This window comes from Schistocerca piceifrons, chromosome 5 (assembly GCF_021461385.2).
Source record: "Schistocerca piceifrons isolate TAMUIC-IGC-003096 chromosome 5, iqSchPice1.1, whole genome shotgun sequence".
NCBI classification, from domain to species: Eukaryota; Metazoa; Arthropoda; class Insecta; order Orthoptera; family Acrididae; genus Schistocerca; species Schistocerca piceifrons.
The window spans coordinates 629,467,482-629,478,283 of NC_060142.1; positions in this window are offsets into that span (position 1 = coordinate 629,467,482).

The window sequence follows — 10,802 nt, forward strand, 5'->3', positions numbered from 1 at the left end:
CTCTTATAACTGCCATTTGCTTTCTGTACAAATTGCAAATAGCCTTTCACTCCCTGTATTTTACCCCTGCCACCTTCAGAATTTGAAAGAGAGTATTCCAGTGAACATTGTCAAAAGCTCTCTCTAAGTCTACAAATGCTAGAAACGTAGGTTTGCCTTTCCTTAATCTTTCTTCTAAGATAAGTCGTAAGGTCAGTATTGCCTCACGTGTTCCAACATTTCTACGGAATCCAAACTGATCTTCCCCGAGGTCGGCTTCTACCAGTTTTTCCATTCGTCTGTAAAGAATTCGCGTTAGTTCTTTGCAGCTGTGACTTATTAAAATGATAATTCGGTAATTTTCACATCTGTCAACACCTGCTTTCTTTGGGATTGGAATTATTATATTCTTCTTGAAGTCTGAGGGTATTTCGCCTGTCTCATACATCTTTCTCACCAGATGGTAGAATTTTGTCAGTACTGGCTCTCCCAAGGCTGTCAGTAGTTCTAATGGAATGTTGTCTACTCCCGGGGCCTTGTTTCGACTCTGGTCTTTCAGTGCTCTGTCAAACTCTTCACGCAGTATTATATCTCCCATTTCATCTTCATCTACATCCTCTTCCATTTCCATAATATTGTCCTCAAGAACATCGCCCCTGTATAGACCCTCTATATACTCCTCCACCTTTCTGCTTTCCCTTCTTTGCTTAAAACTTTGTTTCCATCTGAGCTCTTGATATTCATGCAAGTGATTCTCTTTTCTCCAAAGGTCTCTTTAATTTTCCTGTAGGCAGTATCTATCATACCCCTCGTGAGATAAGCCTCCACATCCTTACATTTGCCCTCTAGCCATCCCTGCTTAGCCATTTTGCACTTCCTGTCGATCTCATTTTTGAGACATTTGTATTCCTTTTTGCCTGCTTCACTTACTGAATTTTTGTGTTTTCTCCTTTCATCAATTAAATTCAATATTTCTTCTGTTACCCAAGGGTTTCTACCAGCCCTCATCTTTTTACCTACTTGATTCTCTGCTGCCTTCACTACTTCATCCCTCAGAGCTACCCATTCTTCTTCTACTGTATTTCTTTCCCCCACTGCTGTCAATTGTTCACTTATGCTCTCCCTGAAACTCTGTACATCCTCTCGTTTAGTCAGTTTATCCAGGTCCCATCTCCTTAAATTCCCACCTTTTTGCAGTTTCTTCAGTTTTAATCTACAGTTCATAACCAACAGATTGTGGTCAGAGTCCACATCTGCCCCTGGAAATGTCTTACAATTTAAAATTTGGTTCATAAATCTCTGTCTTACCATTATATAATCTATCTGAAACCTTCTAGTATCCGTTGGCTTAGAGTCATGAAATTTGACAAGTAGCACAATAAAAGTAAAGAAAAAAATCCGAAAATTGATAATTTGTATCACATCATACGAAAGAAATATTTTTTTTTCATTTGTTGTCCGACTTCAGTCTGCCCGCCAGTTAAAAACCTGTTTTCTCAGGAACAGCTTGACGTGTCAAGTTGAAATCTATAGAACATACTAAGGTCTATAGTCCCTTGGCTGTGTAGAAAGCTTAGGCTTATAAGGCAACGCACTCAAAAGATACGGCCATTTATGTCACGTATTTTGATACTCATAAAACTCACTAATCGAAACCTGTAGGCTAATTCCCGTTGGTCTAGAGTCATGATATTTGGCCACAAACAAGGTTTCACTGTGCAAGCAAAGGAAAAAAAAACAGAAAATTGTTAATTTCTAATTATATCACACGAAAAACTTTTCTTTTGTCATTTGTTATCCATCTTCAAACTTACAATTAATACATTCGCGGGACCGATATCTTGCCAGTAACAGTTTCAATAGCAGGCAAAAATGGTTCGAGGCTCTCGACCCCTGGTACGGGAGAGCTGTCTGTCTAGGTACAGATAATTAAGTTTGTAGGAACTCTCAGAGAGCTACTCCTACTCGCAACTGCACAGTTTTTTTCCCCGAGATTTACGTTAATGTTTCACCCGAGCCGCCTCGAAGCGTTTGGATCATTAATTGTCGCTCATTAAGGCACTGCCACTTAGTTTTTCGTTGGGTGTGGTAGTTTTGTTTAGCAGGCGGCGAGATTACGGATCTTATCCTCTCTGACGGACGCCATTCTCCCTGCTGTCCAAACTATTCGTAATTCTCTCTTTTCGCTGATACGTTGTTTAACAATACAGGGTGATTCAAAAAGAATACCACAACTTTAAAAATGTGTATTTAATGAAAGAAACATAATATAACCTTCTGTTATACATCATTACAAAGAGTATTTAAAAAGGTTTTTTTCACTCAAAAACAAGTTCAGAGATGTTCAATATGGCCCCCTCCAGACACTCGAGCAATATCAATCCGATACTCCAACTCGTTCCACACTCTCTGTAGCATATCAGGCGTAACAGTTTGGATAGCTGCTGTTATTTCTCGTTTCAAATCATCAATGGTGGCTGGGAGAGGTGGCCGACACACCATATCCTTAACATACCCCCATAAGAAAAAATCGCAGGGGGTAAGATCAGGGCTTCTTGGAGGCCAGTGATGAAGTGCTCTGTCACGGGCTGCCTGGCGGCCGATCCAACGCCTCGGGTAGTTGACGTTCAGGTAGTTACGGACGGATAAGTGCCAATGTGGACTCTCCATACAGTTGATTGTGGAATTTGCAGCTCTCTGCTAGCTCTGCGAGTCGATTTTCCTAGGCTGCGAACAAATGCTTGCTGGATGCGTGCTACATTTTCATCACTCGTTCTCGGCCGTCCAGAACTTTTCCCTTTGCACAAACACCCATTCTCTGTAAACTGTTTATACCAACGTTTAATACACCACCTATCAGGAGGTTTAACACCATACTTCGTTCGAAATGCACGCTGAACAACTGTCGTCGATTCACTTCTGCCGTACTCAATAACACAAAAAGCTTTCTGTTGAGCGGTCGCCATCTTAGCATCAACTGACGCTGACGCCTAGTCAACAGCGCCTCAAGCGAACAAATGTACAACTAAATGAAACTTTATAGCTCCCTTAATTCGCCGACAGATAGTGCTTAGCTCTGCCTTTTGTCGTTGCAGAGTTTTAAATTCCTAAAGTTGTGGTATTCTTTTTGAATCACCCTGTACTATTCGGCACCGTGGATTTTTTACACCACAGTACTAAGAAAATATAGCTGGGCAACTCCTGACACTGTCCATCTGTCTCAAATTGCACACGAAGTGAGATGCAGTTGGTGAGGTGGATTCCCTCTCCGTAGATTTCCCAAACGTGCCCGACACTGCTCTGTTCCACATCGTGGAGTATTAGCCGAGATACGATCATAGGCAGTACATCGCGAGTATGAGACTGATTCGAGGAATGTTTGACTAACAGAACCCAGTGCGTTATACTGGACGGCGAATGTTTCACAGAAAGGAAAGTAATCTCGGGTCTTCCCCAAGCAGGCGTAATAAGATCCCTAATATTTCCAACAAACACAAACTATTTATCAGACAGGATCGGCAGCGCTGCGAGATTGTTTACACTGACGATGCTGGTGTGTACAGGAGAGTAACGTCACTGGACTATAGCAAGAAATTGATGAAAGATTAGCCGGCCGGTGTGGCCGTGCGGTTCTAGGCGCTTCAGGTTGGAACCGCGTGACCGCTACGGTCGCAGGTTCGAATCCTGCCTCGGGCATGGATGTGTGTGATGTCCTTAGGTTAGTTAGGTTTAAGTAGTTCTAATCTCTAGGGGACTGATGACCTCAGATGTTGAGTCCCATAGTGCTCACAAGGGAACCTCCCCATCACCCCCCCCCCCCCCCCCCCTCAGATTTAGTTATAAGTTGGAACAGTGGATAGGCCTTGAAAAACTGAACACAGATCAATCGAGAAAACAGGAAGAAGTTGTATGGAACTACGAAAAAATAAGCAAAATGTACAAACTGAGCAGTCCTTGTGCCATAGGCAACAACATGGACGACGGAAATTCAGGAGCGCCGTGGTCCCGTGGTTAGCGTGAGCAGCTGCGGAACCAGAGGTCCTCGGTTCAAGTCCTCCCTCGCGTGAGTAATTTACTTTCTTTATTTTCGCAAAGTTATGATCTGTCCGTTCGTTCATTGACGTCTCTGTTCACTGGAATAAGTTTAGTGTCTGTGTTTTGCGACCGCACCGCAAAACCGTGCGATTAGTAGACGAAAGGACGTGCCTCTCCAATGGGAACCGAAATCATTTGATCGCAAGGTCATAGGTCAACCGATTCCTCCACAGAAAAACACGTCTGATATATTCTATACGATACTGGTGACGGCATGTGCGTCATATGACAGTAATATGTTATCGACCCACCTAACATGTACACTCGGCGAATGGGTAAAAAGATTCTTCTACCTTGCCCGATTTAGGTTTTCTTGTGGATGTGATTCTCACTCCCAAAAAAGTGATCGCATCGGACGGACAAACGGACAGATATAATTGTCTGAAAACAAAAAATTAAAATTTTCACTCGACGGAAGACTTGAACCAAGGATCTCTCGTTTCACAGCTGCTCACGCTAACCACAGGACCACGGCGCTCCTACGCTCAGGCTCTCCTTGATATTCCTTATCTCACATGGACTACTCAGTTTGTGTATTTTGCTTATTTTTTTCATAGTTCCACATAACTTCTTCCTGTTTTCTCAATTGATCTGTGTTCAGTTTTTCAAGGCCTATCCACTCTGCCAACTTATAACTAAATCTGAGGGGGGTGCGATAGGGAGGTTCCCTTGTCAGAGCCATTTTTTTGATGAAAGATTTGGACAAAATTTCCACTTTGTGTAATGAAACATCGATAAGTGTAAAATAATGCTTATAACGAAGAGAAAGAACCGTATAGTATCCGATTTCCAGATAAGAGGTAAACATTTTGCGAAGTTCGCGTCGAGTAAACATTTGCGGGCAATACTAAGAAGCGATATGAAAAGAGACGATCAAGTAGAACCTGTAATAGGGAAGGCGAACGAAAATCATATATTCGTTGGGAGGCTTTTGGAAAAATGCAGTGAATTTCTAGACCAAGTCTCATACACGACGTTGGTACGAGAATTTCTACAATACTGTTCCAGCATTTTGAATCCATGGTCAAGGTGGCGTCATAGCAGATACCGAACAAAAGCAGAGGCGGTGTGTGACAGGTCGGTACAGCCCACACCAAAGTGTTACGGAAATGTTCTGGGTACTTAGATGGGGCCGCGCGGTATTAGCCGAGAGGTCTAGGGCGCTCCAGTGATGGACTGTTCGGCTGGTCCCGGCGGAGGTTCGAGTCCTCCCTCGGGCATGGGTGTGTGTGTGTTTGTCCTTAGGATAATTAAGGTTAAGTAGTGTGTAAGCTTAAGGACTGATGACCTTAGCGGATAAGTCCCATAAGGTTTCACACACATTTGAACATTTGAACTTACATGGGAATCTCTGGAAGAAACGTGACATAGCTGTCGCGAAACCTCGGTTCGTAGAGAGCCTGTATTCGAAGATGGCTGTGTAGTCTTTGTGCACCGTCGGCCTGTGTCGTACAGGGATCGTGAGAATAGAGGGAGGCAGGTCAGAGCTCGTACAAAGGCACACAGACAGTCGCTGTTTCCCTCGCTCGACAAGCGAGCGGAATAGGAAAGAACATAGGTAACGCAGGTATGAAGTATTCTCCGCCATGCACTGTACAGTGCTTTGCCTACTGTTTGTGTGGACATGCTTCTTCATCCCACCTGCTATGCAAATCGCGTACAAGGGCAGCTTCAGGCAACAAAAGCAAATGTTCGGGAACTTTCAAGAAGCATCTAAAAGATCCACGCAAATGAGACTAGCCGTAAATACAATGTCTCGATCTCTCGGAAACTAAGCATTTTCGGACCTACGTTCGTTTATATTTACTGTCAAATGAGTAGATCGTCCCCTAGATATTTCCCACTGCTACCGACCACCCCCTGAGTAACAACAAGAACTGGTACTGTTCTTAAAATTCGAGCGAGGCGGGGCAGTGGATTCGGGCAAGGGTCTCTTATTCAGAAACTTTTGTGTTGGCAGTAGAGACAACACCGTGTTACGAGTGGAGGCCGAAATGCACTCGTTTTAGCTCACGCAGGCTGGCGTGAGGAGGGAAGAACTATACTGACGTGAGGTCTGGAATATGACAAGGAATGAGAATTCAGAAAGCAGACGAAATTAGTTTGATACTTAACTTTAATCCATTAATGATGAACGTCGCTCTTGACGGTACATGATTCACAATATTATCTGTTCAGAATACGTGCTTGAAGTAATTATAGTAACTGAATATGGTGCCTTGCTAGGTCGTAGCAAATGACGTAGCTGAAGGCTATGCTAAACTGTCTTCTCTGAAAATGAGAGCGTATGTAGACAGTGAACCATCCCTAGCAAAGTCGGCTGTACAACTGGGACGAGTGCTAGGGAGTCTAAAATGGGTTCAAATGGCTCTGAGCACTATGGGACTTAACACCTATGGTCATCAGTCCCCTAGAACTTAGAACTACTTAAACCTAACTAACCTAAGGACATCACACAACACCCAGCCATCACGAGGCAGAGAAAATCCCTGACGCCGCCGGGAATCGAACCCGGGAACCAGGGCGTGGGAAGCGAGAACGCTACCGCACGACCACGAGATGCTGGCTGCTAGGGAGTCTCTCTAGACTTGCCGTGTGGCGGCGCTTGGTCTACAAACACTGAAAGTGGCGACACGCGGGTCCGACGTATACAAACAGACCGCGTCCGATTTGAAGGCTACCACTTAGCAAGTGTGGTGTCTGGCGGTGACACCACAGAAACCCTGTCCGTGCCTCCGGATTTAGACTTCCTGCGAGTCTGTTAAGGCCGGTTCCCACTAGGGCTGCCGCCATGGAGGTAAAAATAAGATTTGTCATGACGTCACAAACTTGAAGCCGACCCAAGTGAAGATCAGCCATGTTAGCTACCCCAAAACATTCGCTTCTGGTGGTTTTATTCCGTGTAGTCATGAAGTGTTTTGATAAAAAATGCCGGCTTGTGTCGCTTACGGGTGTATTAATCGTGCTGATTGTAGTCTAAAGTTTAAACACATCACATTTCATTCGTAAGTGGACTTACTTACGCGCTATTTTCTTATATGTACTTGAAATTCTGATGCACTGTAAAGTTTTACGGTATGGTTTTATTTTTGAGATTTGACTTTAGATTTCCTACCAGTCCAACGCGGAGAGCTCTCTGCAGGTGAGCAATACACTTGGTTTTCATTGTTTGGTTATTCCCAAGTAACTGAAAAGTCCTGGCAAAAAAAATCCTGGAAATGGGGACTAATGTTTTAAAATGCAATAATTTAATATAAAAGTCATGTAACTACATGTAGTTAATTAAATCTTCAGTAAAATGAGTGAAACACCTGTTACAGTGGTTAAATTATAGGTACTTAAAGGGTTACATATTTGTTAAAGCAAAGTTCCCTATCTAAGTCCAGGCTTAGATCATTACATTATTGTGTTATCGTGTTACCCTGTGCACTCCTATGCACTCCGTCATGAGGCCACAAGTGGCCCATCTGGACCATCCGACCGCCGTGTCATCCTCAGCGGAGGATGCGGATAGGAGGGGCGTGTGGTCAGCACACCGCTCTCCCGGTCGTTACGATGGTTTTCTTTGACCGGAGCCGCTACTATTGGGTCGAGTAGCTGCTCAGTTGGCATCACGTGTCTGAGTGCACCCAGAAAAATGGCAACAGCACATGTCGGCCCAGATGGTCACCCATCCAAGTGCCAGCCACGCCCGACAGTGCTTAACTTAGGGTGTTACCCTGTTATTTGCCACACTGAATGTCATTTGGTAGGTACAATTTAAAAACAAAGCAGATGTGTAAACTGCAATAGGCCTGACAATCTTAAATTCAGTTCTTTTCCTTCGTAATTTAACGAATCTTTCACTTTGTTGACATGACAGCTCGCTTGTTTATATCATCCCTGCATAAATCTGTGGGACACCAAAGGAAATAAGGTAAGTTTCTTGCAAACTTGAACATTTAAAATTTGCATTTGACTTGAAAATGCAACGAATACAAATCGGTGCCTCTGAACCATCAATCATAGCCTTTGGAGTTCTGGCTTTATCAATTACCGACACAAACACAATGAAAGTGAATAGAAATGGATTACGAAAGCACGCTTTTCATAGCACATACTTCTCTTCTCGGTTATTCGAAGTGTATAAACAAAAAGAAATTACAGTACTGAGGACAGAAGCGTCATACACTCCTGGAAATTGAAATAAGAACACCGTGAATTCATTGTCCCAGGAAGGGGAAACTTTATTGACACATTCCTGGGGTCAGATACATCACATGATCACACTGACAGAACCACAGGCACATAGACACAGGCAACAGAGCATGCACAATGTCGGCACTAGTACAGCGTATATCCACCTTTCGCAGCAATGCAGGCTGCTATTCTCCCATGGAGACGATCGTAGAGATGCTGGATGTAGTCCTGTGGAACGGCTTGCCATGCCATTTCCACCTGGCGCCTCAGTTGGACCAGCGTTCGTGCTGGACGTGCAGACCGCGTGAGACGACGCTTCATCCAGTCCCAAACATGCTCAATGGGGGACAGATCCGGAGATCTTGCTGGCCAGGGTAGTTGACTTACACCTTCTAGAGCACGTTGGGTGGCACGGGATACATGCGGACGTGCATTGTCCTGTTGGAACAGCAAGTTCCCTTGCCGGTCTAGGAATGGTAGAACGATGGGTTCGATGACGGTTTGGATGTACCGTGCACTATTCAGTGTCCCCTCGACGATCACCAGTGGTGTACGGCCAGTGTAGGAGATCGCTCCCCACACCATGATGCCGGGTGTTGGCCCTGTGTGCCTCGGTCGTATGCAGTCCTGATTGTGGCGCTCACCTGCACGGCGCCAAACACGCATACGACCATCATTGGCACCAAGGCAGAAGCGACTCTCATCGCTGAAGACGACACGTCTCCATTCGTCCCTCCATTCACGCCTGTCGCGACACCACTGGAGGCGGGCTGCACGATGTTGGGGCGTGAGCGGAAGACGGCCTAACGGTGTGCGGGACCGTAGCCCAGCTTCATGGAGACGGTTGCGAATGGTCCTCGCCGATACCCCAGGAGCAACAGTGTCCCTAATTTGCTGGGAAGTGGCGGTGCGGTCCCCTACGGCACTGCGTAGGATCCTACGGTCTTGGCGTGCATCCGTGCGTCGCTGCGGTCCGGTCCCAGGTCGACGGGCACGTGCACCTTCCGCCGACCACTGGCGACAACATCGATGTACTGTGGAGACCTCACGCCCCACGTGTTGAGCAATTCGGCGGTACGTCCACCCGGCCTCCCGCATGCCCACTATACGCCCTCGCTCAAAGTCCGTCAGCTGCACATACGGTTCACGTCCACGCTGTCGCGGCATGCTACCAGTGTTAAAGACTGCGATGGAGCTCCGTATGCCACGGCAAACTGGCTGACACTGACGGCGGCGGTGCACAAATGCTGCGCAGCTAGCGCCATTCGACGGCGAACACCGCGGTTCCTGGTGTGTCCGCTGTGCCGTGCGTGTGATCATTGCTTGTACAGCCCTCTCGCAGTGTCCGGAGCAAGTATGGTGGGTCTGACACACCGGTGTCAATGTGTTCTTTTTCCATTTCCAGGAGTGTATTTTCGTGTCGTATTACTGTATCGAATACGCATTTAAGACCAAATAAACGTTTGAAGCTGCGTTCCTTATGCTGTGTTGTTCACTAAAACAGTGTAACATTTACTATATAAAACAAATATCGCGTGCACATGACAGAAATAACGAACAAGAAGCAATTGTAAACACTCGCCTGCTAATGTTTTGGGGGATCCAAGATGGCGGCAGGCCCCGCCCACTGGCTTCAAAACAACGTACAGAGTAAGTCTGTAGCGCCATCTCCCCGTATTCTACCTCACATGGCTGCCGCGCTGCAGAACCGCGCGGCAGGCACTTCGTTACCACGGAAGCGCCGTCTACGTCGCGGTTTGCTCATGTCGAACCGCTGTCTCTGCCGCGTGGGGCGCTGCAGGTCTGCGCCACCAATCACAGAAAGCTTTGAGCGTGACGTCAGGTACCGAACCCCGGGCCACGCGGACGCGACGGCAGCTATGAAATACTTATCATCCGGTTTCAAGGAAACTATTCGGCGAAAAAATTTGATCCTGCATTTTACAGCTTGATATCTTCTCTCGATAAAGGACCTAATTTCTTTTCGTATTCGTCGTGGTTACTTGCTGTATCGCATTTACATAATCCACTACACGAAATCTTAATGAGTATGCAGAGGTAAAAACGCACTGCGTGGACTTTGCATACAGTTCACTTTAGGTAATACATTATTGCGTATGAAATTTAGTCTTACTTACTTTACTTTACATGTGGCAAGGCCCTTATCGACCATACGCCTGCTCTATGAGCCTCTTCCACTTCTGTGTGTCCCATGCGCTGTTTGTCCAGTTGCTGCTGCTGTTCATCCTCATTGCGTCCTCCCGAATGTTATCCCGCCATCTGATTCTGGGTCTCCCTCTTCTTCTCGTTCCTTCTATTGTTCTGCTGAATGCCATTCTAGGTAGTCTATTCTATGTCATTCTTGCTATATGGCCTGCCCAATTCAACCTTCTCCTCTTGAGCAATTCGACGATGTTACGGTGTTTGTACAGCCCTCTTAATTCTTCATTTTTTCTTATTCTCCACTCCATGTTATTTTTGTCGTATACAGGTCCAAAAATTTTCCCTAGTACTTTTCTTTCGAATATTAACAGTTTTTCTTCATCTTT